The following is a 27,774-nucleotide window of genomic DNA, read 5'->3' on the forward strand; positions in this document are numbered from 1 at the left end:
ATATACCGAGTCTTACATATTTAAAGAATTTAATTTAGGTTACCCAACTCCAAATGCACATATTCGAAGTCTCCACTACATTAACTCACCATTGTCACAGAAACCACACTGAAGGCATCCAAGACTTTCTGGTTTCCAAGCATATTGTTTCAAAAGAACAACAACAAAAAGCAGTAATGGGCAAAAGAAGCCTCTGCAATGTCATGAAAAAGGAGCCAAATGCTCTGAGGCCATGCCCATGTTCAGCTGCAACATCCCATCCCTTCCACATCACTCAGAAGGATAAGTGAACATTTTCAATAAAGCCACAGAGAATGAAGGCTTGTACATCTTTGATGGCCTACAGCTGGAAGGAAAGACAGCAGTTAAAAGTCCACTAATCTTGTACCATTTCTCTTTCATTAGGTTCAGTTTGGAATTTTGGATAATGCTGAATCAAGAAAGAGAGGTTAATTGTTTAACCTTACAAAAACAATCATGCCTCTTCTGGCGCCGCCTTTTTGCCTGCTTCACGTTTTTAGTTTCCCAAAGGATCTGAAGCTCAACAGACTGATAAATTCTTTAATGAATATGGAACCAGTAGATTCACTACATAAAACGAGACAAGATTTCAAGTTTTCTACAGCCCCTGGATCTACCTGTTGTATGAGATCTGGAAAAAAAACCAACACCCTCTATTTGCTTGAAATAAAATTTGAAACCATGTACTTTATCTCCATTCAGTATTTTAATATTGCATATGTTCTATTCAATCACTATCACGCCACTTTTTTACTGTAAGCTGGCTAGGGAAAGACAATGCAGTTGTATGGGATAGCTAACACTGGCTTTCAACTCTCTCAAACTGCTCTTTTGATGAGAATTTGTTGCAGTTCCATGACAGTTTATTCTTGTGTGTATTGTGAGCTATGCTTTTTCCCATACAAGAGGTACTTAAGTAGTGATAATTCCTTTCACTCCCAATAATGCCCAGCACAAGGTACCTTCCCACCATTCAGCTCAGTCTTGTCACTCATGCAGGTCTGTGGGGGGGGGTTAAGAATTTCATGTTTGCCCAGTCAGTGCCTTTTCAAGTTCCTCCATGCTAATGTGGTTCCCCAAAACCTCAGAATCACAGAACGTTACTCCAACCTCCATTTCAGCAGGAAATGAGTACACATCCACTCCTCTCATTCACTCATTTGTTCCAGAAATCATGAGGCCCTACTGTCTCCCACCTACATGAAACAAAAGGAAACACAAAAACACATCACGGACAGAAAGTAACAGGGAGGGAAAAGGGATGTGCTTTTGTTTTTAAGTAAAATTTCTATGGTGTAAATTGCTTAATCTAAGAGACTTAGATGTTAATACTAAAATCTGGTTAATACTTAGTACTTTACTGATACAATTAGCTTGCACGTACTTTGTTTTATCAACACAAAAGAACTGATAAAACAGCAACAAATTCATTTGTCAAGACAGGAAAAATCCAACAATCTGAAAAGAAAGCCCCATACCAGTTTACAGTAATTTTATAGCCAACTCTGCCTTCAGTAGGAGCAGGAAGGAGGCTTGCACCTTCTGCTTCAAACAGATACTAAGCTTCTGTGAATAGTGTAATTTGCTGACAATCAGTGGCTTTGTGTCCATATTTTCATTTATGCATGTATGTATATATGTATATTTCTACACACAGAGAGCCTATGAATATGTAATGTTTCCCTCCCTTCCACTCAGAAGAGTCAAGGCAGAACAGATTGCAGCCTGCAGCCTGTTTTTTCAACAGCTGTGTCATGAGAAGTCTCTGTGAGCTGTATCCTTCAAACCTCTGCCACTCTTCATACATACATAAATAGAAACACAAGGTGTGTGTAATGCTGAAGTGTGATGGAAAGCACAGCAATAATAACAGGGTGGCAAAATCCTAGGCTGCAGCAAGTGAGGATAAACCCAAACACAGCAGCTGCAGAAACAAAGGAAAAAAGCTGCTTACCCTTAGAAGGTCTCACTTAAGCAGGGAACTCCAGCAAGAAACCCTCACCTCCACTGCCAACCCTTACATGAGGGCTGGGAGCCAATATCCAGCCCTTCCAGTCACTCAGGGGCAATGCATGCACCTGAGCTCCCCTGAGTTGGCCCTGCCTTCCACCAGGTGCTCAATCACTGGTTTAAGCCACAACTTAGCATTTCCACCACAGTGTGTTACAACATTAGAACACAATACGCTTTATAATATTGGTGCAGTGGAAAAAAGGTGCTCTCCTTTTTCAGCTACAAGAATGAGCCAGTCTTCACACAAGACAAACTTTGCAGAGCTCCATCTCCCAGAGAATATTGTGATATGTTTTAGAAGCCCAGTGTGGAAGCTACACGAGAGCCAACTCAGTGCCTAGTAAGGTCATAAGAAAGGCTTACTATACAATCTATGTGCTACGTACTATATAGTCTATGTACTACACAACAACACACTGCTAACGATGAGCCTTTCAAATGCTCCATCAAGAAGCAAGGGGAAAGTTCCTGCTGCACAGTTGGCCCTATCTGAACACAGGAATAATGCATGATGTGGCCAGTTGCTGTCACCAAGCAGTGATGTGTATGAAGTGCAAAGAGCATTTCCATGTTTGAGAGGAAACACTTGGCTTCAAATATTCAACAGTCACTTGTCTTTTTCGTTTTGTTCTCCCAGAGCCCAGCTAGATGGAAGGCAGCTCTCCGGCTCCGACACTGTATTGCCAGGCAGGCTACTTGTCAGCGGTTGTAGCGTGAGCGACAGCAGGAGGCTCAGAACAAGTGTGTGAAATAAAACGCTTATTGAAGAGACAGCACAATGGCTGGCTTTCTAAGTGGCATGGGGCGCTTCACCCTGCGGGAGCCCTCACACCTCAGCACTGAGCAGCTGGCTTGCACTTTTCTCCTATCAATAATAACGATAAATAATAATAATGGCAGCAAATAAAAGGAAACCCTGAGCTGGCCAGCTGCACCAGGTGATTACTGCCCCTGCCTCCAGGGCTTAATCCCCTCATCTCTCCAGGCTATGTGTAGTGATAAAGCTCTGTTAGCACCTGCAGTGCCCCCAGACCTCAACAGTGGGAAGGATTCTTTTACATATCCTCATTTTAACAAATAAAGGCAGAGCATAAAGCAAGAACTCTATCTACCTTCTGAAAATGAAAGCACGTTCCCTGGTTTCCCAGCATTGCTGACTGGGAAGGTGTCAGGGCCTGTCCTCCAGCTTAACTGTGACTTTCTCCTTTACTCATCAGTGCTGTGCAAGCTCTCACCTAGGTCCGTTTCCTGCGACAGTAACCTCCCAAATTTATCAACCAGGAGACACCACTCAGTTCCTGAACCTGTGCCCTCTCCAGGCAAAATCTACCTGAGGAAAAATAGGTATGGTCCTTCTTTGCTCCTTTGTGAGCATTAACATGGAACATCAGAAGGGGCTGGTTACAGGGCACATTATACAGGTGTCCTTGAGTCAATTAATTCATAGTATGCAGCTCCCGTTACTGCTGTGAAGTGCAGCTCTAGTGTCAGGAGGCCAAATCCTCTGCAAAACACAGTATGTCCTGCCCATCCAATTACACCATCTCTACAAACGTTTGCTTACAGAAGTGTCAGCTTATGTCTGGGTATTGTGTACTTCTGGCTTTTAATTAGTTTGCCTACTGATTCACTCAGAGGGAAGGCAAAGTTATCTTGATCTTTTATGTCAGCCAGTCATCCTACCAAAATTCCTTCATTCCTACACGTACAAAAACTGTCTTGAGTTACATAAATCTTTTTTATAGCCTTTCCCTTTACATGCCCTTTTTTTTTGGGGGGGAGGTGGGAAGGTTGGGGGGAAGAAGTAGGAAAAAAAAGCCCTTTGCAGCATCACTTCAGCAAAAGCAAAACCACAAGCAGCTGTTTGCAGCAGAGCCTGGCTACGTCAAAGAATCAGGAGGCACAGAAAGGAGGCAGAGGAAAGGTGGGAAATGTGGTGGGTCAGAGATGTGGCACCCTTAAGAGCTGACAGGGAAGGTCTTTCCAGTGCTCCAAATGGGAGCTCAGAGCACTGAGGAGCTCAGCTTTGTCCTGATCTAGGAAACTACTGAAGCATTTGGAGTACATTCAGCAAACCTCAGCACCGCTGCCTTCTTCAGGACTTCAACTTCAAACACACATTTTAGTGCTGTAGAGACAAAGACCTTAGCCCACTGTACAACAATACTTCCCCGCCTGCATGATTCGAACCTCTGTGCAGAAATTAAAACCAAAATGGGTAGCACCGAGAGAACAAGACAGAGCAGCTCCAACAGGGAAGAAACACAGAGCGACGCTGATTGATTATTCCCAAAGCGCCTTCCCCAGAAGCATTAACAAAGTACGTGCCTGGGACAGCAGCCTCAAGCACTGCATGGAAACATTTGCAGGCTCGCTGAGTCCCCCTCCCAGCACCCGCAGACCTCCCTGCCTACTGAGCACTTTTCAAACAGCTCTGCAGTGTGCTACGGCCTGGGTCCCCACTAAAAACAACATTTCCTTCCCATGTCTCCTCCTTTTTAAATCAAGCCCAAACCCCAAATCCAGCAGCACCTCCAGTATGTGTATAATGGTCTCTATCCAACATTCCTCAGCAATAGCATCACTTGGGATGGGAAGGGGAGAGCTGCTTCTCGAAGAAGGCATCATGCAAGGGACATGAACAAGAGAGGCAGAATACAGGCTATGTCTTCTGGAGGTCTCCAACTTGGCCCACCACGGATGCTGAGGGCAGTCAACTCAGTGCCCAGCTACAGTCACTGGGACATGTTCAGAGGGAATTAGCAAGGAAAATAGTGCTTAGTAGGTGCACTCATGTTTTATTCCCTGGTTGCAGCTGGGAATGCTCAGCAACTCAACAAAGCCAAATGGGGAAGAAGGAAAAAAGAAAGCTGTGGCACACAGGTGATCTGCACCTGCAGGGACAACAGCAACCTCTGCAGCAGGAAAAGGAGCAGTAGAACAGCCCTAAGTGCCATGCTCCTGCCAAACAAACTCAAGCTCTTCCAGCAAGGAACCACAAGCATGCAAAAAAACCCCAAGAAAATGAGACCGTGCCAGCACCATCAGAAGGAATATGTCAGGATGATCAATAGAGTTTGTAGCTTTAGTGACAAAACCACAAAACAAAAAAGGAAACCAAAAAAAAAAAAAAAGGGGGGGGGGGAAGGGAAGGGAGGGAAAAAATGCTTCAGTTTGAACTGGAAGAATTTTGTTTTCTGGAACAAAGCAACACAAAGATGTTTCTTCGCCAACTGTCCAGTTTAGTTCAACCTGAGATGAAACTTTCTTCTTTAAAAAACATTCCCTCACTTCTTAAAACAAAACTGAACTCTTCTTATAAAACATTTGGATCGTGTATAAACAGGGAAATGTGGTTTTGGTTTTTAAACGTTGAAAAGAGTGGCTTGGACATTTCTAAAACAAAACTGTGCTCCTTAAAGAAAATTTGGAATCAAATATCTGAATGTTTACAAACTTATATGTATATATAGCCCTTTCGCTGACTGAAACAGTTCGCTTAATTTCAACTTGATTTCACAAAGATTTACAGCCTCCAAGAAGATTCTGGGAAAAAAAAAGTTGCATAATTTCCTTCTTCCATAAAAACAATCTAGTACAGAGGTGTGAATCATAGGTCTGATACACACAGCTTATTTTCTTTTCTCCAAAGAAATGGATTGCCACACTTCTAATCAATTTCCATTACTCTTGATCAATAGAAAAAGCACTATTGAGTGTCCATAGGGGTTTATACTGCTAGCCTGAAACATCTGAATTCTGGTTTAGATATAAGTTTTGCAAGTGACTCATTTCCAACCAGATCTGAATGTAACGAATGTTATCCACACTGGGGTCATGCTAAGCTACTAGGAGAATCAGAGCTTTGATGTGCTGATCTTCAGGTGTTTCAAGTGACCATAAACTGCACTCATGTAAATAGTAAAAATGTACACACTCTTCTGCCTACTGGCCTTTGGCAGAAGGAGATAGACGAGCAGAATGCCAACTCCTGGTTCTCATCAGTGTAGTACAAATTTGGCCCTAGTGCAGCTACCAGATAACACAAAATCGGGATACGGAAAGGGAAATGGATCAGCAAAAGCAGTTCTGGCAAGGGATTCCACTTTCCAGTAACATAATCCATACACTAAAGTCAACTCAGCTAACAGGCCAATAGCTTGTGATAAACATTTAGCTCCATCCTGAAAGCTGAATACTTAAGCATGGGAAAAAAAGGACAAAGAGATTCTCTGTCTTCCCACTGTCTAAATACTTACTGGAGAAATAGTTTTAAATTGAGAATATTACTTTTAGCTTCCTTGAAATGTACTTCGTAATCACAAAGGTTATAAATGGCATGGATCAGTTTGAGGACTCAGTGACAAATTCTACCCTGAAATATGTCATTTGTAGAGCAGCACGTGTACCTGGACAGTCAGCAGGAATGCCCAAACCCCATAACTTGCCCTGCTGCAGAACTTGGGAAAATGAGCGGGGTCAGATAGCCACAAACTGCAATATCCTGTCATCAACGGCTGCCAGGGAAAGCTGCCAGAAGAGGCTCAAGATGACAATTACAGCACAGGCAGTTCTCAGGAGAACCTTCCTCCTACCCTCCTGTGCTCAGTGGCTGCTTTATGCCATGCAGCAAGGAAGGACCGAGCCCATTACAGATCTTAGGTATTTTGACACTTCAAGCCAATGCTCCAGCAAGTCTGAAAATTAACACCTAGTGAGTGTTGGAGGATGTGAAAATATGTGGATGTGAAACCTTTCACAAATAATTTTAAAAAAGGAAGTTTGTGTTGCTTAAACATAACTACTGTGGAACATATTTATTTTTGTTATGTGCTACTGGGGGTTGGTCCCCTCCTAGAAGTGCTGTGCTCTGCTTTTTCAGGAAAGAAATAGCTGCAGACAGAGCTCAGTTTGGCTCAAGACCTCCACAGGCTGGGCACTAAAGCTAAAATACAGGCAAAGCACTGCCACTTTATCCCACTGCATCATCCAGCCACACAACGCCTGCATTTCATCTGTACCTTCTAGCTCCTGCCACGTGCTCCTGAGAACCATCCAACTGTCCAGCACCAGTGTGCTCAAGTTTTTTTTCATATTCTTCAAGTTTAAAAGTCAGTTACTTTGCTTTCTTTTCTTTAAGTAAGGGATAGAGACATTTTTAGAGGGTAGTTTATCATTAGAGGAAACAGAATTTCTGGATTACTTCTCCTGTTTTTTTCACCCTTACCTATTCCTGTTTTGTCACAGAAAGGATTAGCAACAGGAAAAAAAAAAAAAAAAAAGAAAAGAAAAGAAAAGAAGAAGAAGAAGACAAACCCTCCAGAAAACAAACAAACAAACAAACAAGAAAAACCATTTTCATCTTCAGGTTTCTCTGAAAATGAATGCAAAGTTTCACAAAGCCAGTTTCTGCACAAAATAAAATACCTTAATCACAGCTTTCTACAATAGAAAACTTACCGGCTCTCTTCAAAGATTCACAGAATCATTTATGTTGGAAAATACCTCTAAGATAACCAAATCCAACCTCTTACCATCCCTGTAGAGATGAGAAAGAAAGGCAGACAGGAAACAAGCTGCTTCTGCCTGTCAGAATGAGAGGAGCAGGGCTAGGAAGTGTATGAACAACTGCCAAAACCCACCACATCTCTGACAAGATAATACTATACGTACTACTGATTTTAATAGCACTTTTTACTGATCCCAGCTCTTAATTCAAAAGCTAATGGAAAAAAGCTTCCAATACATGCATATACACATCTCTTACGCATCTGCTCCCTGAGAAATCTCTGCTGATGGAAAATAATTCTAACAGCTCTTAAACTAAGTATCTAGTTTCACTTATTTCACAAATAAAAGCACACATCCTTATGGAGGTCTCAGCCTAAGAGATGTAGAGTCCCACTCGCTTTGCACGGTGCTGATGTCATCATTCCAGGGCTCAGCATGGAGCTGGAAGGCAGCTCTGTCTCCCTTCCCTGGCACATGAGCAAACTCCATCATCCTTTGGCAAAGCACTTGCCCTGATATGGTCGAGTTTGCAACAATGAGGAGCATTTGTACCATGTCAACTCAAATGGCCAATGACAACCGTGTAAGCGCCAAAAACCATGAGCCAATTCAATGGTAATCTGAGAACTGAGCATACCATTCACTGTCCATGATACCTCATTTTGATATCACAGTGGGCAGTATTTAGGAAGCACCAAATTACATTTTGTGAAGAGAGTTCTCAAATGTTTTTATATGAGGGCATTCCCCTTCTGTATTGATGCAAACTCAAGCATCTAGGGAAGCTCTCACAATTTAGTACAAGGGCAATTGTTCACAACAGAAGGTTATCTGGGAGACTTATTTTGCAGAGGGATGAGAGTAGCACAGCTTTTCCAAGCAATTCAAATCACAGTCTGAAGAGAACTCACAGAAAATAACAACCTCCCAAATATGCTATCTATCTCTTTCCTTTAGCCAATGCAGCCCCAATTTATATGCCTTCTAAAAACCAAATCTTTCAAAAAGTCCACATGTAATTTGCAGAAAATGACAGTTTAAGTGTTGTCTCAACATTTCAGAAAGGAAAAAAAAGGTTGATTTCCAATGCACACACAATTCTTAATAGTACCAAACAACTAATTTTCTGCAACAGAAAACATTAATAGAAAGTATTTGCCTTCTTGTTCCCTTGTTGCAAACCCACTCCAGGACATTGCTGTGGCAAATGAAACCCAAAACGCTGCTGTTTCTAAGAGGAAACATTCTTTTTGTCTGCTCCTCATTGTTTTGTTTGTTTGCTTTTTGTTTTAAGAAGTTCGCAAGATTACTGGATGCTGAACAAATTTTTAACAGGTTCTTATAGTAAAATAGGCAGATTGTTACAGGATGAATCAATAGATTCTTAAAGGAATATCAGCTGATTTTTATGGGGCATCCCAGGGAGTCAGAAGTGCTGGTAGCCACAGGGAGCTGCGCCGAAGACTGTCTCCCAGCTACTCATACAAGAGGATGATCTCCAGACCCCATGAGTTTTGCACAGTTTTGTACACATGGTTCTGGAGTCTACTGTTTTCCTTTAGATCAGAACTTTCAGCAAGAAAAAAAAAAAAAAAAAAAAAAAAAAAAAAAGTAAAACAACTGTAAAAAATCAATTTTTAGAAAGAATGCAGCATGATGCAATTCTCCTTATATGGTGACTGGTATCCCTTGTGGGTCTCACACAATAGCCAGTCTGGCAGGAGGTGGAGTAAGAAGATGACTTGGGGGGGAGCTGGAAATCATATATATCTATATATATATCCCCTGCTGGTCCTCACCCTCCATTTCCTCTTGGATTTCTTTGTGACTGCATTGAAAGGGGTCAATAGCTCCCAGCTTGAGAAATGCAGCTTTTAAAAGGACTATCACTGGCATCTGTATTTAAAGAATGCTTTTTACTTCACAGCCCCCCAGCTAATGCAGTGCTTTTAAAAAGCAAAAAGCGAGATAAACTTGCAAGCAACAGAAAAAGACAAGAGTGAAGGAGAAAGTGTAGCTTTTTGCCTTGGGTTTACTGACACTTTCGCAGGAATGAAGCTCGCTGGGAAAAGGTGGGCAGGGAATGTATGCTGCTATGGATCATTACACCCTGCCTTCAGTCACCACCTTCCCATCCTTTAAAGTATGTTAGAAAACCACATGAAGCAGCCAAACACCAAGCCTGAAAAGAATTTCAAATGCTTCAAAATAATGGACAAATTAGCACTGGACTCACAGAACACATCAAAGCTTTGTAACTCAATCTTCAGTTTAAGAAATTTTGATCTGATAAATACAGGTGAACTAGTCAAATTTTAATAGGCTTAATTAACTTATCTCAATAATGAAACGCAGGACTAGTGGATATGCTTGTAGTGAGGCTTTCTATTTGAAGAAATAGTCCAGAAAAGCTACAGCACATTAGAGTCAGGGATTTACGGGAAGGGAGGAGGAACAGGATTGTAACTTCTCCCTTAATACCAGTGGATAAGGCTGTGTGGAATGCTGGCCTGGCTCTTTATGACCCCTGCTTCACATTTCAGTCCTAGTCAGACACTCATCAACAACTACACTGCAATAGCTTCCAGTCTGATCATGTGCTTTAATTCACTTTTGGAATGGATGAATCCAAGCATCAGTCTGTACAGATCAGCTGGTGCTGGAGCCTCCCAGTATGAACAAGTCCAAACCCCACACATGTGCTTGAGAAGCTGAGTGACAGTTCTTGCTGCTAGAACACTTCCAAATCTAAGGAGCGAAATGGGTGAAATATCACAGAAGAAAGCTCAGCTTCTTGATGAGTGGCAACACAGGCTAAATAAAACCAGCTATGATTTTCATCTCCAATTTATTTGGCTTTATATTTAACTGGTTATTTCACTAGAGACTTTCTGCTAGCATCAGCTCACAGTTTTTATTCAAGTCCTAAAATTCACAGTTGAAAAGGTGGTGCACTGGTTCCTCCATCACCACTGACACATCAATCAATCAATCAATCAATTCATATAGATCCCACCAGTTTGTTCAGGACAGAAATCAAAAGCAAGGCTGGAGAATGCTCCAGAAATACAGACTTAAATCGGCTCAGAGAGTCTCTAGCACATGCAGCATATGACTCTGCATTTAATTTTAGCTTCCAATCTTACTGTTTTTTCTCACAGGCATTCAAATACATTAGTCCATGCCTTATCAGATCCTAAATTACGACTGTAGAAAAGCTCCTATGAGTCTGAGAATTCTAGTTCAAAGACGTTTATGAGGCTGTAATGAGTACTGACAGATAAGCCACACTCTTGCATGCACGCTTGCTACCGATGTCTGGTTTAACACAATACAGCCCTAAGCCTTCATAATACAGCATAGGAAACAGAATCCTCCCATCGCCTACTACTAATTGCATCTGCAGTGGTCAGAGGTTGAAAGAGAAGTAAGCAGATTAATTCTATTAGACTGTGGAACAGTATCCCAAAGGGACAAGGGAAAATCCCATCATTTAAAACAGGACCGGTAGGCACTGCTGGGAACAATGTTTCATACTAGTAGGGGATTAAGGGTTTGGACTAAAGAGCCTCATCTTTTCTAGATCTGGTTTCCATGAGTCATCGCAATCAGAACTACAGGGCTTTTCTGTTTGGTTTTTCTTTTCACTTTTGGTTGACCTGAAACATCTTCCCTGGTCAAAAAGTAAACATTTCATTTCTTACTTAACCCCTTTCCTCCACATACATTTCTTTCTTCCTTTTCTTGAAAAGCTTTCTGTTTATATTAAGATAATCACAGAATCACAGAATCACAGAATCACAGAATGACCCGGGTTGGAAGGGACCTCAAGGATCATGTAGTTCCAACCCCCCTGCCTAGCAGGGCCACCAAACATACATCTTTACTAGATCAGGTTGCCCAGAGCCCCGTCCAACCTGGTCTTGAACACCTCCAAGGACGGGGCATCCACAACCTCCCTGGGCAGCCCGTTCCAGGACCTAACCACTCTCCTAGTAAAGAACTTCCCCCTAACATCCAACCTAAATCTTCCCTCTTTTAACTTAAAACCATTTCCCCTAGTCCTGCTATTATCAGCCCTTTCGAAGAGTTTGCTCCCCTCCTGGGAGTAAGTTCCCTTCAGGTATTGAAAGGCTGCAATGAGGTCACCCCGCAACCTTCTCTTCTCCAGGCTGAACAAACCCAACTCCCTCAGCCTGTCCTCATAGGGGAGGTGCTCCAGCCCCCTGATCATCTTCGTGGCCCTCCTCTGGACCCTTTCCAAAATCTCCGTATCTTTTTTGTACTGGGGGCTCCACACCTGGACACAGTACTCCAGATGGGGCCTCACAAGAGCAGAGTAGAGAGGGACAATCACCTCCCTATCCCTGCTGACCACCCCTCTCCTGATGGAGCCCAGGATCCCATTTGCCTTCCGGGCTGCCAGAGCGCACTGCTGGCTCATGTTGAGTTTCTCATCTATTAGGACCCCTAGGTCTTTCTCTGCCGAGCTGCTCTCAAGGACAACTCCTCCCAGCCTGTACAAGTGCCTGGGGTTCTTCCGGCCCAAGTGCAAAACCTTGCACTTTGCCGTGTTGAACCTCATTAGGTTCACCCGAGCCCAGCTTTCCAGCCTGTCAAGGTCCCTCTGAATGGCATCCGTTCCCTCCACCGTATCGACTGCACCACTCAGCTTGGTGTCATCAGCAAACTTGCTGAGGGTGCACTCCATTCCCTCATCGATGTCATTAATAAAGATGTTAAAGAGCACCGGTCAAATGTTCAATATGAAGTTATTTTAGAACAAAAGGTCTAAGTTTTGCTTTATTAATAGCTTACACATATGTCAGATTTTTCTTTTTTTCAGTATACTCCTCCCACACTTTTGATCTATATTTATCTTATCCATACAAGCAGTCTTGCTCCTCTTGAAGTACGATTTTGATGAAAAGCATTTCCTGCTCTGTAAACACAATGTGAAGTTCCACCTCTACAGTTATGTCAGGCAGGAGTGACAGTGCCAAGTGAATGGAAAAACCCTCTGCTCAGCCCACTGCAGCAAGCCCCAGACAGGGCAGAGCCCAGCAGAAGCACAGTCTGAGTAGCAGCAGTGCTGCCTCTTACCTGTGTGCTGCTCAGATGGACAGGCCTCCAGAGAAGTGCTTGGTCACCGCGATAAGTCAGGCCGTGCTAAACACACATCTGTCTCCTTGCTTCAGGTCCCCAGTGCAGTGATCCAGGCTGCTCAACCTGTCAGAAACAGCAGTGACACACATAAGACTCGTACCTGGATATTGTGCCCAAGGAGGACTGTGACCTTGTCTCAGTCACTTCCTCCTATTCAGGTAAAAATCAACTCTTTTCTGCACACCTGAATGTGGTGAGGGGAAACATCTGGCAAAAGCTCTGGCAACTCTGAAAAGACAAATCTTACTTTTCATTCCACTTAGCAAGGATAGAGAAGAGCTTTTACCAGAGAACAAGAGGAGAATGAAAAAGAGGGCAAGGTGATGGAGCAGAGAGGCCAGGAGTGTGCGGTAAAGATACCAATGTACCCAGGAGGAGAAGGGTTCGGTGGGAGATGTTCAGGTGGTGATAGCAGTGAGCAAGCAAGAGAAGGTAAATCAGAACCTGGAGAAAGGAAAGGAAGGCCAATGGGAAGGGAGGATGGCTAACAGCTGCCCTTGTCAGCCTTCCCCTTGTAGAAGTCAGACAGACCTGGGGCAGAGGTGGAGCCAGTGCTTAACAGAGCAATTTCTCTGTAAGTGCTTCTCTCCAGAGAACAGCACTGAGCCTGCATCTCATTCTCCCTGACAGCTCCAATTCAGACGTTAAACTGGCGCCATGCAAACCCATTTCATAGCATTGCTCCTCTCCATCCCTGTGTAACTCGCTGCTTTGCTCTCAAAGTGCTACAAAAATCCTCTAGTATGACCAGTCCTGACAGCATCCCAAAGCCAATGGCAGCTGTGCACATGCCCACCAGGAGCACTGGCTGCTCCACTGCATCACAGTACTCAACAGCTCTCCCTAGGTGAAGGTGACAAGCTGGGAGCAAGTTCCTTTCTGCAAGCACTCCCTGCAGCCCTGCAGGACACTCAGGCAGGGCAGCAGCCAAAACTCCACATCACAGGTGCTCATTTTATATGTGGTCTGAGCAGGGGAACGTCAAAGCCAGTACTTGTGCGGTTGTTCTTGCCCACATCCCTAGTGAGCTCACACTTCTTCAGCTGTGCTTCACCATGCTGCTGGTGTTTGTTTACAAACACCCTGTTCCCTGCTCTGCACAAACCAGCATTTCAAACACACGTGCACAGACCACATCCTGGCTTCTTAAAAGGGGAAGTGAAAGTGCCTGAGAGATGCACATGCTTGTGTGTAGAAAGCAGCACCAGGACAAAGTGGCAGCTGCCCCACAGAACCCTACCCTGCTGAACTTGATCCTAGCCCTTTCAGACACGTGACTGGACAGTACCTCCCAGCTTTCAGAGGCAAACAGGGAAAAAAGAAGAGATTTATTCAGTTCTGTAATGTGCTCTGAAACCATTAGACCCAAAGTGTCACAAGCAAGTGCACAAACTACTAAGAGACATCAGAAACGTCATTCAAAGGCATTTCTAGTATCAATTTTCCCCTTCTATTATGGGGAGAACCGTGTTGCCCTTGTAGGCAAAATCCATTCTTTCCCTATTACTATTCCAGCTGATGTACTGCTGTGATCAGGAGCAGAGAGATTTAATACATTTAGGGCTGCTAACATTGCATTTCGTCTTGTGTGCATACATGCTCAGATGAGAGATTTCAATCATCGCTCTTCAAGGAACATTAGAAAACAGGAGATACTGTGGGTCACCTAAATCCTCTGCTCCAGTGGAGGATCGTGCCTTCCCTCTCTGCAGGGCTATGTTCCTATCTAATCTAATTTAGAGCATCTCAGAAAGAGGGAATATTCTCCTTTCTCTCAGTAGATCTCAAAAAAACCTAACAGAGCTGTCTTCAGGACTTGCTGCCTGCATAAACAGTTTGATTTTTGTTAATTAGTGTGATTCCTTTGCATTTCCCTACAGCAAAATGAACAGCATATGTGACAAGTGGATGAGGACAGTAAAAAATAGGGACTTTCTATAGGGCTGACAGAGAGGGAAAGAGAACGGGACTGTAGCATCATGGGATCCAAAGCTTCCTTTAACCACATAGGTGAATTCTCAAAAGAGGAGTTAACCCCATAGATTATGGGTCGTCTGGGATCAATACATTTTTAATATGAAAACAAAAATAAACAGAAGCTTACCATGGCATTTCTCCTGATTAGCTGCCCTGCTCTTATATTCTCTCTAACCCCTTCTGGCTACTACCAGAGATAAAGGGTGACTCAGCTCAGCAGCTCACAGCCATCCCTCCCACAGCACTGCACTAAGGTGCACCCCTGGGGCTTTGGGCCCTGCCTTTTCAGTCTGTTGGGTCATAAGGAGTCAATTGGAATGAACTGGGCTTTGTTTGTTTTTTTCCATCCAACCCTGATTCACAGCTTCTTCCCCCACTTTGGTGTTTGTTCACTTTAGGGCTCTGATGGTGATATGTTTTGCAAATTACTTCTTTTACATCGCTGTATACCTCTGTAATCATACACATCCCTGCAGAAAGCCACTTGATCAAGCATAAGGAACAAGAGTTTGCACTATCTCCTGACACAGAGATGGGAAGGAACACAGAAGCATTCATGTTTCACATTTTATAAATTGCAAGTAACGCCAAAACAGATGTAAAACAAGCCAGATCCTCATCCTATTTTATACCCACCACAACACAAATCTTTGTGCATTAAATACAACTGAAAGAGAGCTGTGGAGCTGGCAATGACTTGACAGATGCTGAGACAAGCTGCAGCAGAAAGGAATATTACAGCCTGAAACAGCACATGTTAAAAAGGCATCTGTTTATTGTTTGATATCTGTATTTATTTACAAAGACAGCTCGCAGACATACTGACAGGTTGGGGAGATGCTGTAGGCTGGCATTTTGAACTCCCAGAAGGCGCTGGGAGAGCAGTTTGTCATTCTTGGGTTATGGCACAAGCTTGCTCTTTAATGCAGAGAGGTGGTAGGAGAGTAGAGTGGGTCTTTGGGCCTCACTGCCTTTGATATAGATATGAGAAGTCCCTTAAAAGCAAGTGGAGCATGGCTCCTTTTGCATTAAAACAAGAGCTTTCTTAGCAAGAAAGAAAATTAATTAAGTGGGTAAAATCCCACAGGTTGGAACAGCAGCCGAGGAATTATCATTCTATTAGGTTGGTAATGAGGACTAAAAAAACCTCACACAGACATTAACAGCTTTATATGTGCTCATTGGCATTCCAGATCAGATGCAAGGCTTGGCATTCCCAGAGCAGCAGATGCAGCTCCAGCTCCAGACCTCAGCTGCCCTTCTGAACAGCACCAACACAGAAGAACAGTAAACAGAGATACATTTGCAGTACCAGTGCAACAGGGGATGGCTGCCAGGAGGAACCTATGGAACCCACTGACACTCACACCGAGCTACTAACAGGTAAACTTCAGAAATGCATTAACTTCCCTGGCTACTAAGGTAAAGGAGTTCCTTTAGAAAAAGAAAAAATAAATAAATAAAAAAGGGGGGACGAGGGGGGGAAAAGAAAAGGAAATGACTAGCCCTCTTTCCAAAAGCGTGCCTCCAGACACCTTCCTGCCTTCTAGAGACATTGGTGACACAAGCATCCCAGGAGGTTCTGCCCAAAGAGTTTGCTGCCTAAAAAGACAAAAAGCAGGAAATATTAACATTTCCCATGCTGCAGATGGCAAGCAGAAATCCAAAGAAGCGCTGGAGGAAACCAGTGGCAGAGCCATGAGGGGAACATCTCCAGTCTTTAGTATGGAGATCACTGTTTCTTCCTTTCCTGTTCTCACATCTTTCTTCTTTCTCTGGAAGTTTTTATTGTTGTTGTTATTATTGTTGTTATTGGTTTGGGATTTTTGCCTTTGTTGCAGATTCTAAAGTTCATCTCTAAAAAACAAGGCCCACAACCTACTGACTTGATTCTCATTTCCAAAGGGTAAGTTTATGGATTCTGAAACAAATAAGGTCAACTAATTCTCAGCAGTGCCCAAAAACTGTCCCAAAGAGGCAGATTTCCCCCCTTAAAATGAACAGCAAATGCTGCCTTGTGCTGTTTCACATATAGTACACCTAGTTGCAGGGTATTCAGCTGACCAAGTCAGATGGAACCGTGGTAGCTCATATACTTCTGAAGCAGGTGTTCTGTGTTTTACCTGTATGTCATTAATCAACACAGATGATACCCCTACCAGATGAGATAATTATTTTGCAATTACACTGAAATGAAAGCTACTGCTTGCAAAGGTTTCACTAATTACCCAGGCTTACCAAAGGGTATGGATAACAAAGTATTTTCCCACCATTTCTGCCTCTCATTAATCCAAATGCCCTCTGTGCCCGAAACCTAATGTAAAGAGAAACCAATGGCACTTCCTGAGCAATAGAATTGAATGACCTACTGGAAGGAAGCTGGGTGTCTAACAAAAGCATTTGCATTTCTATTCTTTTTACTTCTTTTAATAGGGATTTGAAGCATTTGTAGTATGTAAACATTGAGCTTGTTTGTCAGGTTACAGAAATAAGGCTTTCTGTCAGTTATTTCAGGTCCACCACTGCATCATCCTCACTTAACTAGAGGGCTGACTGCTCTCTGGGATACTGCAGCACAGCACTTGTGCTGTCACACACGGGTTTGTAACTCCATTAGCTCTGGTAATGGAGCTGTTTTATATCAGTATTTTTCTAGGGCTCTCGTCTGTCTCTCATACCTCTTCCCTCAGATCCACCTGAGCAGTCACAGACACCTCTGTGCAGGATGTTCCCAGAATTATGAAAGCATTCAAGGGTGGAAAGAAAACAGGCACTGGAGACGCCCATACCCTGTGTATGTCTGCTACAAGCAGTTCAAGCATGTGGCGGCGAAGATGTTCATTTGGAAAGGCTTGGATTTCTGCTCAGGGGATTAATGTCATTTGTTCACCCCAAGAGAGAGACACGGGTCGCTGGTTCCCACAGGTTCATATATAATATAGGTGTGTGTGACTCTGGTGCTTCAAAAGATTTCTAAGTGAAAAAATAATAATAATATAGAACAGAGCACTCTGTAGTGCAGTATAGCTCTTCAATTATCTTTTGGAATGCATCATCAGTTCTGCATAGCTGAGTTCTCTGCTTTATCTTCTCCAGATCCCCTTCCTTTAAACAAACTCCAGATTCCCATCGCCCCCCAGAAATGCCTCTTGAGACCTGATTGTTTTTCTTCAAAGACATAATAATTTTAAAGGACTTAGCAATAGTATTTCAAGAGGAAAAAGCACACAAAACCCAATAATCAAATGGTAAAGGCCACGCAGAAAGCCATGGGCAGCTATGAAAAAGGATATGCAATGCAGTCCTATTATCCTCTTGAAATGAAGAGTAAAAGCTTGTGAAATTCCATTCCAGTGCCTGCAACTCAGCCTAAATCCTACTGACCACAGTAACAAAGCCATCGTATCACATTTTGGCATTTTTATCATGTCCCAGGCATCTAGCACAAGTCTCATAGCTTTCAACCCTTTGGGCTGATGAATTGTGTGATCATGAAATCAGACTGACAAGCATAAAACGAAAAGGAAGATGCTTTTTCAAGGAACAGAGGAAGCCTTCCTCTACACTCATAATGTGCTCCTTCACCACCAAACAGGCCAGGCCTCCTCCCCCACATGACCATCACACAGCACCCAGGTTTCTGCTGTCCTACACTACCTTCTTCACAGCACTTCAGGTCACTCTGACTATGCTTTCATCCAAATAGACCACAATATAAGTTTACTTTGTGTTATGAGGAACATGTAAGCCAGTGAAGACACTTAGTGCACATGGAAATATCGTTCAACTGCCCTGGTTAGAAATCACACTATCATTGAGGAATAGGCTTGTCCATGGGAGGAAACTGCAGTCAATGAAGAGCTGGGCCCTAAAGAACTACCTATGGGGTTTTCAAGAGCTAAGAATCTAATGCCAGAATGTAAATATCCTTAACAGTATAAATCTTAAAGACCTAAAAAGGGTTTAATCAGCCTGCAAGAAAGAAAGGCAGCTATTCAGCACAAAACCACTGCAAGGAATGGAGAATACACGGAGTCAGTAGGACAAGCAGCAGCAAAGGAAAAACTCCATGATAACGGGGGGCAAAGGGATACATCTACTCTTTTCTTCTTCTCTCAGAAAATGCAAATAGAAAATTATGTTTTAAGAGACTTGCTTTTCTTTTTACTCACTGATCCCTGAAAGAAAGGGAAAATTTCTCATCACCTGAGTAGATTTAATAGACATTTTCTGGAATACAATGTAAAAACGGTCAAAGCTCTTCAAAAACTACTAGTATTTGCAATTCCAACATGTGGTACAAGTACAGAGATGAGGCATTTTTTTCCACAGCTAAGCTTAAAGCCATTTTATACTGCACAGCAAAATAAGAGTGCATCAGAAAGGACCAAGTAGGGAGAAGGTGGGTCTTTATTTCTGGCTGGTGTTTTCTCATGATGGTGCTCTTGAGGACTCTTACCAGCTTTCACTTCTAGAGCACACTCCCTATCTGCAAGTGTTTTTCAACACCTTCCTTTTCCCCCACTCCATCCCACTGTCCTTCTCTTCTGCCCTTTCATTCAAGAGCTTTAAGCAGCCAGTAATCAAAACCAGGATGCATAATGGAAGTCATGAGCATGGAGCTGGGCAGGCAGCTTAGCTTAGGGACTATTGTTATTACAGGGCACAAGAGGAACAAAACACTCTTCAGGTTTTGCAACTGTACTGAATAAACCCAGCTCCCAAAGGATCTCCATAAACTTGAGAAATAGAAAGCCACTCCCCTGAAAGCTGCAGAAAGAGTGCTCTTTGGTTCACATAGCGTGTCAGCACTAAACTGTCAGAGCAAACTCTTCTCAGAGGGGTCTGTTAGGCCATTAGTGGAGGAGCACTTCTGGCCTGCTGAACACAAGAGGAAGGACAACCAAGCAAACTACGGCTCCACTAGGAACAATGACAAATGTCCTTGTGTCTGCAACAGGAGCATGACCAGATCCCAGAGAGATGGATGTGGGAATGCTCCAGTCTGAAAGATGGAGCTATGGAAACAGGGCTTGAGGAACTCCATCTATAAAAACATCTCAAGCTGTCTACCTGAGGATCTTCAAACAAGAAACACTCAGCAGTTTCTAAAAACCTGGCCCTCTGAAAGCATGGAGCCTAAAAATCTTAAGCACTCCCAAAGCTTAAGATGTTACTGCAAAGGTGAGACTTCTGCCTTGCCAGTTTATCCCACAATCTTAGAAGGGTTTCCAAAATAGAATACATACTGGTTTTATGGTCTGTATTGTTCTTAGAGCCTGGTCAAGCAAGGGAGCAAAAATGCAGCTTTCTATCAGCCTGTGCAATGCAGAATGCTTCTGACTCCAAGCTCTGCTCCTGACAATGAGACTGCAAGTACTCTTATGTTATTGCGAGGGCTACTCCTCCCAATCAGGACTTGCAATGTGTTTTTCAATTACTGAGTTCCTTGCTAAGGTACTTCTTGAAAATGCACACAGATTCACCCTTGCCTGACCTTTCTGTCTATCCTTATTTTTTTTATTTTTTAAGTTTTATTTCAACTTCAGCTTTTTTCAACATCTCAATAAGTGGCACTTCTGTACTTCAGCATTTTGCACCAGACTAGAAACACTGACGTAGACAGACAGAGGAAAAAAATAAAGAGACCGACACTAGTTGTAAAAGACTAAGAAAAAGTGTGAAGCAAATGAGCCTGTTGGCCTTACAATCAACCACAGGAGCTTTTACAAGCACTTAGCTTCTGAGTGCACAGCTCCATAAGGGTCTTCAGCAGGCAGTATGCAGGCTAATGAGACATGGGCTGCACTCTGAAAACCACTCCATGACAAAAGCATCAACTGCACAGAACCCCTCTGCTGAATTATTTGTTAGGACTCTGAAGAATAAGATATGGCTGCCGGCACTGTCATGGCTGAGCTGCTAAGAGAACACTACCTGCTTCTGCTTCCTACAGCCACACTGTGTTTAGGATGGAGGTGTTTAGAGGCTTTCTGAAAGCAGTTTCTAGATGCAGTAAGCTGAGGAGAGCTTCTCTGAAAGGAAACCTCTGTTCCTTTTTGGTTCACCTGCTGCTTACAGCCCATGATTACTTCAGTCATCTGTCTACCAGTCAGCAAGATGCAGCAGTCTGAAGAGAGTTTAAGCCAGGACCAGGACTAAATAATTTCCACCATCTGTGCAATGTCTTCTGGCACATGAGGAGTGAGCCCAGCAATTGGGAGAAAGGGTGAAGCCTTCAGAGGCTGTGAAATCTCCTTTGTTTACCTGGAGGTAATGACAGGTTTTGAGAGGTTTCTCAGCACTTGCACAGCCTCAGTCCATTTGGATGGACATCTGTCCAAAATCACAAAAAATATAATGGTGTCATCTCCTCACCAAGCTCTATTCTGCCAAAGCAATCATCAACCGATACAATAAGAAAGCCCTCAATAAAAGGGGCCACAAGATCATAGAATCATAGATCCAACAGCATCCCTCTGTACACAGTGCACAACATGGCCTTTCTCACTGCATGGCTATTTCCAGAGTCCCACAGTCAGAAAATTCAAGCCAGACGAGGAGCTCTTCTAGGCAAACACCATACATTCACTTGCAATAAACACAACCCTGAGCTCCATGGACCAAAGAAAGGTGTAGGAAAACCCATCAAATGTAATACAAAGAGAGCAGATACATACTGCATCATATTGTGTCCCATTTGAATATGCAAAGATAGAGAGACATTTTCAACATGATCCAAAAATGTAACAGGAAACAGAAACAAAATTTTATATTTTGGGCGCTTTAGTTCTTCAAGGGCAATTTTCCTTTATATCTGTGCAGCAAGAGTGCGTGTTTCTCACCACTGCTTTAGAAACATGTAAAAGAATTTCAAACATGTCCTTCTGCATAACTTTGCAGCACAGTCCTTGGTCTGAAACTTCTCCAAACAGGCGATCTTTGATCCTCTCTCCCCAGAGAGGGAAATAGGTGGGGACAATAAAAGGAGGAAGGGGCAGAGTGGCAGCAGACTGGAGATGAAGCTAGGAGGGTGTGAGGCTATTGCTTCATGAATGGTTCCACCTTGTCCAGTTACAGTGCGGGAGTATACATACTTATTGGTTTTATACTCGCAGAACTTCAGCTTTAAGCAGAACTGATGGGTTCTAAGGACACGGGAGAAGAAAAGCCTTTTAAAATCAGCTGGAACAACACAGCCAGCACTGACAACACAGGTCACTATAGGCAGTTTCCACAGGAAACGCTTACAACTGTTAACAATACATAGATGGACCTTGTTCATACAGTTGTTTGTTTCAAATATAAGAAAAACAAGTATGAAAAAATTAATATCAGAGTAAGAGACCAAACCGTAAAATTCATAGAAATGCAGATGAGTGAACAGCTGAAGCTTTACAGTGAATTTGTTCATTTGTGGCAATATCCACTGAGTATGGGTATTTCCATAAATACCCTTCTAAACAAGATGATCAGTGGAAACTGAAACAATTCTTTTTAAACAAGTGTTGAAAACAGGCTGAAGAATAAGAATTTTGTCATTCAATGCAAATAATTGTGCAAGAAGCTGGGTCCTATGGATTATATGCATTTAGTCAAGGAGAAGAAATAGTACTGTGTGACCTCTATGTCAAAATCCAAACTGAATTCTGCAGCTGGAAGCTGAGCACTTGAATACTGAATACTAAAAAGTAGTTGCTTGTAAACAACCAGCAAAACAAGAAAGAATCTCTGAATAATTTCAAATAAGGCGTGCAATTGAGAAGTCAATAAGCTATTTGCAGACAATTTGTCAACAGAATATCTTACATAGAAAATTATATTTTACAATCGCTACAAATTATTCATGTAGCTATCGCAAGAATATTTATGATTCATCATGAAGACACAGAAGTTAATACACCAGGGGTTGAAAAGGAATTTTCTTTCATGTATTATATTCTGTAGCCAATCAGCTGCAAGAAGTTAATATTTGTACCTGTTTCTGCTGATTCCCAAGGTGTAAGCAATTAGTGAGTGACGAAGGCAAGATGATGTAACTTGAAAGCTAAGTGGTCTGATTTAATCTTACCAAGTCTGAGCAAAATCTGACGTCAATGAATTTCACAGAATCACACAGAATCACAGAATGACCCGGGTTGGAAGGGACCTCAAGGATCATGTAGTTCCAACCCCCCTGCCTAGCAGGGCCACCAAATGAAATAATGTCATTATTTGCTTTCATTCTTGTGGATGATCATACCAAGTAATAATTTCACTCTGCAGAGTATCAGTGGTGTCTTAACTCAGTGCAACAAAACTCCTATAGCCCTTAAATACTCAAAGTACCTGATTTGTCACTACTGTCCAACTGAAAAACACAACACTGAACATGCCTTCCTAGAGCCTGATACTCCAAGAACCCCGAAGAGTTCTCTAAGAGCTGCGGGACTTGTCAAATCTTAGAGCAGCAGAAGTGGGTACCCCTTTCTTCCCAGCCAATTTGAGGGCACTGTTATTCTTCATGGAGTCACAGACCTTCATTCATTCAGGGTTCCACTATGTGTCCCTCCTGATAGGTTTCTAACTCCTAACTCCTTTCAGAGTGCAACATCTCATCTCCACTGCCTCCAAAAAATTAAGACATTTGGAGGGATGTTTATAACCATGAGACTTACAGTACAGTCTCAAACACTTGCACTCTCTCCTTTAGATCTGGTGCTAGACCAGATGAACTTGCCCTCATGTGCAACCTGGTAACTCCAGAAAAGCAGCACAGCAGTCTAAGCAGATGGTTATTTTTTGCTGAATGCTGCTTTTCCCTGTGACTGTACCTCTGCTGGCTCGCATGAGATTACCTGGGAGTAGATGCTCTAGTAAAGGTAAATTACAACTTGCATTAGCACAGCTGCGTGGTATAAGGAAGCATTCAGACAAGGCTAATGTCTTTGCAATTCAGAGGCAGAGGGAAGGTAACTGAAAAGGTTAGGAGACTGGTCACAAATATACTACACATTAAGTGTAAGGTTCAACAATCTGAAGTGGCTCTGGTACAGATGCCACATGGAGATGGTGCTGAATCAGTACAGCACTGCTTCTGGGCCCTCCACGAAACTTATTGCTTTAAATCTGACTTCTAAAAAGTAACTGTTTAAAAGCAAGTAATTAAAACTTGCTCTCCAGAGACCTTTACAACAGCCACTTGATGCCATCCTTGAGAGACAACTTTATTACCTCTGCTCTACCAACGTACCCTAACTCATCCCAGCTTCACAACTACATTTTCTCCAACAGATGGTTGAAGTCATTAACATAACTTTGCTAAACTCAGAGAAGTGTTCTCGACATGTATTTATTTAGTTTTGAAGGCTGACGATTCTATTTCAGATATGAGAAACAACACTTGCGTGTTTAAAAGGTCACCTCCCTCAGCAATATCAACAGGCCTAATAAAAGATACAACCTTCTACCCCGTAAGCCTTGCCCAAGGAGCTGCCACTGCAGTGTGTATTCCAGTACAGCTCTTTTAGCTGAAACCACCCGCACTTCTCATTGCTGACCTGTGTTTGTATTTCAGTCAATAAACACCAGAAACAGCAGTTTTCCCCTTGAATCATACTGAGCCATTTGCCTGCTGTAAATGTTGTATTTGCCAGCAGCATAGACAGCATCTTCTCATTCCTTCCTTAGACCAAGTGCTCAGGGAGGCAGAAGAGCAGCAGGAGCAGAGCCTGCTCTCACAAGCTTGAGGCTGGCCTTTCAAGTCCCTTGTACAGTATTTATAAAGTATCGATGGAAGCAGCAGGTAGCAGCTGGTTAACATCATGTAACGCCGCTACAAAATGGTTCTGACAAGAAGTTAAAGAGAGCATATAATTAATTGAGGCTGAAGGAGGAACGCAGGCAGACTGACTAATTACCTCGAATGCTCTGGCTGAGGTGCTTGCTGCTGCAACGTGCGTCAGGAGATCTTCAGTGCTCATAAGCATCCAGGATCTCTGCTCCACATCTCCACTAAACACACATCTGCAAACACCTCACAGGTCTCCCCTAGCCCTTATTCTGTGCCCTAACACAGCATCCACCACCTTCCTTCCCTTGACACAGCACAGCCTCGTTCAGATCTGCCCCCTGCTCCTGACAACTGCAGTAAGGTTTTCCTGTTATGTACTGAGTGACAGGAGAAACAAAACATGAAGACCAAGGTAAATGATAAGTAGGAAATAATGTTGCAGTTGCCCCCCCCCAGCCTCCCAACCTAGACATTCATTTGGTGACAATCAGCAAATTGTTCTTACACTGAGAATGCTGTGAAGTGCTACGAAATGAGCAAGGAGCAAGTGAAGCAGAGGTATGAGAACTCACGTCTCTTCAGATGGAAAATGGAAGGAAAAAAATTGATTGACTTTAGAATAACTTTCATACGGCTTAGGCCAATATGCCTGCTAAGGATACTTGTGCAATAAATCAGCTTCTGATTTCTGCTCAACTCTAAGACCTTTTAAATCCATGAGTGAAAAGCCCTTTGGTAGGACAAAAAAAGAAGTAAAAAGAGGGATCAAGTTAAAGAGTTCACCTGGAAAATACGCGAGAGGCTTAAAAACCACCAGCCTCACTCCCCCGCCTTAATCTGCAGTGCGAAGCTGAAGATGCTAATGATTTCTTTCTCACCCCTCCACGCACCAACTCCCTCTTGGTCTCTTCAAGGCAGAAAAATGAGTAATAATAAAATGCAAGTTCTTTCATTAACAACTCTGAGCTCTTATTTCTGAGTCAGTATTAAAACATCAAAAACAAGCACCCCAGCCCCCATCACACAGGGTGATCAATGCCTCTTTGCCACTTAGGGAAGATCTAAAGAGGCACCTAATACATTTATTATGTTACAGTCAGCAGCACGAATTCTTTTCAAAATGTAATAATCCCCTCCACGTGACACTTAACTCCCCAGTAGGTCCTTTTGCAGTCAGGTTAATAACCTTCACTTTATGTAGGCAAAAGAAGATTAACAGTGAATACGTTGAATCCAAGTTTGTGGTGCTGTACCTCCTCCTTTTGTTTGCTTCCAGGCCCTGCTGGCCTCTGTCTGGGACTTGACAAATAAATCCCATTTGCGCTGCCAGCAAACGTTTCTTGATTAAGCATTTGGGATCAAAGAGGGTCTTCTCATTTCCTTACATTGCAACTCTAGAGGTCTAGTCTCAATTTAATTTGTCTCCTTAGTCCAGCAGAAACAGGACGAGTGAGGGAAGAAAGCAAGCGAGAGAATAATTTGTTTCCCTTAAGAAATTCAGGTCCCCAAGATTTATTTCTAAGAACTGCATTTTAGACTCAATCTCTTTAGAACAAAAGGCATTGATAGGCAACCGTGTGCCTCTAACCTCACAAAATCCTCATCACAAGGCCAAAGGGCAAGCTTTAAAGTTTGCATTCTTAACAAAAGGTAGGTGCTTTCTCTCTCTCCTGTGTTTCCTTCTGGAAACAAACAAACATGGCACCCAACAAATCTGCAAGCACAGCCTGTTCTGCCCAAGCCAGGAAACTCTCAGAGCTGCAACCTCCTCCATCAACCAAAGAAGCATAAAATCTCTTTACATATCACAGTAAGGTGGGAGCAGAAACCATCACCTTGTCAGGCTCCCAAAAAACATCCCCACTACCTTCCTGTTACAGCTTGTTCTCCTCCAGGCTGTTCTACAAATCAGGTTTTGCATTGGTAACCTGCAGCAACCTGGCACAGGCAACTGCAACTGAACTCATTCCACACAGAGCAGAGACCACAGGAGGTGGCGAGGGAGAAAAAGAAATATGAGATAATAAGAAAAGGTGACAGAGCCTGAAATTCTGAAGTGCGTTAGCATAATGAGAAGAGGATTTTACAAAGTGCAGCCATAAACCTGGTCAAAAATCATAAACATGTGAAGGAAAACCGTGCTGCCAGAAACCACCTGCCACCACACGTATGGTAACAAAACTCTCCTCCACAATGGAAACAGAACCTTATATTCCTGGGATTCAATCGTGGTTCCAAAATGAAGCACAGCTGATAATAAATGAGACCCCAAATACCTGTGAAACACAGAACTGTTCACTGAACTAAGTCAGACTTGCAGCTCTCTATTGAATGGCAGTCACAGAGGACAAATCCCTGCATGAAGCCAGGAAAAGCCTGCAAAGCAGCCAGGGAATCATTTTTGTTGGGTACTGTCAGAGTTTCTAGCTGGATTAGGCAGAATCCCTAATCTTTCTGCATCCGGCTCTAGTCAGGCCCCGGGGATATGAACTGCAGCAGACAGCCTTTCAAACAAGTCCACTGTGAGATCTAGCTGAGAGGTGGAAATTAGGATTTCCTTATGGTGTTCACTTCCTCAGGTGGCAGAATGCACATCACTGCTGTCTCTGTGTTGAGGTGGACAGCACTGGTGCTGTGAACAGGACCCAGCTGGTCTGGAAACATCCTGTTGCACCAAAGCAGGGAGCAAAGCTTTGCAAGGATCTGTCCCCTTCTGGATGTACACATGTTGAACAGACTCAAAGCCCTGTCAGACATCATCCTCTTCAAAACAAAGGGTAGGAATGAGGAGGAGAGATTATTTGCTTGTTTTAGTGATAATGTGTTGTGGCTTTTTTTTTTTTCCCCAGGCCACAAGCTTAGCTGATATTTTTTAGCCAAAAGCTCTTCTGAGAAATTAAACCAAACCAAAACACTACAGCTCCAAGACTGTCTAGGTTTTAAACTAAAACATACCCACTATACAGAAGTTCCACAGAAAGCAGTTCATCTTCCTAGGGCTCAAAGTAATGGGGAAAAAAAGGCCAAGGAGCTCAGACAAACCATGTGCTGCTGGCTCAAACTGAGCTGAACAACCAGGAGCACTCCTGCCTCAGACTGGTTGGCAAGAGCCTGATCTCTCTGCCAGTGTAAGCCCCTCAATATTCAGGCTTGGCACAGACAATGTATGCACGATGCACTGTAGAAAAGCAAAGGAAAGCACTCTTCCTGCCTCAGTGGATTTACATTCTAAGGCCATCACTCTCATCCTGACACTTGGTACATGCAGCAGTCAGCAGGCAGACTGCTGTCAAAGCACTGTATCCTTTTACTGT

The 27,774-nt window shown here is 43.0% G+C and overlaps 1 protein-coding gene across 2 annotated transcripts in view; it reads right to left on the minus strand.

Moving 5' to 3' along the window:
* Window positions 1-27,774, minus strand: part of TSPAN18 (tetraspanin 18) — a 107,515-nt gene that overhangs the window by 42,244 nt on the left and 37,497 nt on the right. For both annotated transcript variants that reach the window (XM_072338652.1, XM_072338653.1), the window contains exon 3: window positions 12,649-12,774. The gene's annotated coding sequence lies outside the window, so the exon portion shown is untranslated. The remainder of the gene's footprint in view (window positions 1-12,648; window positions 12,775-27,774) is intronic.

The sequence above is a fragment of the Excalfactoria chinensis genome, chromosome 5, assembly GCF_039878825.1.
Source record: "Excalfactoria chinensis isolate bCotChi1 chromosome 5, bCotChi1.hap2, whole genome shotgun sequence".
In the NCBI taxonomy this organism is placed as follows: Eukaryota; Metazoa; Chordata; class Aves; order Galliformes; family Phasianidae; genus Excalfactoria; species Excalfactoria chinensis.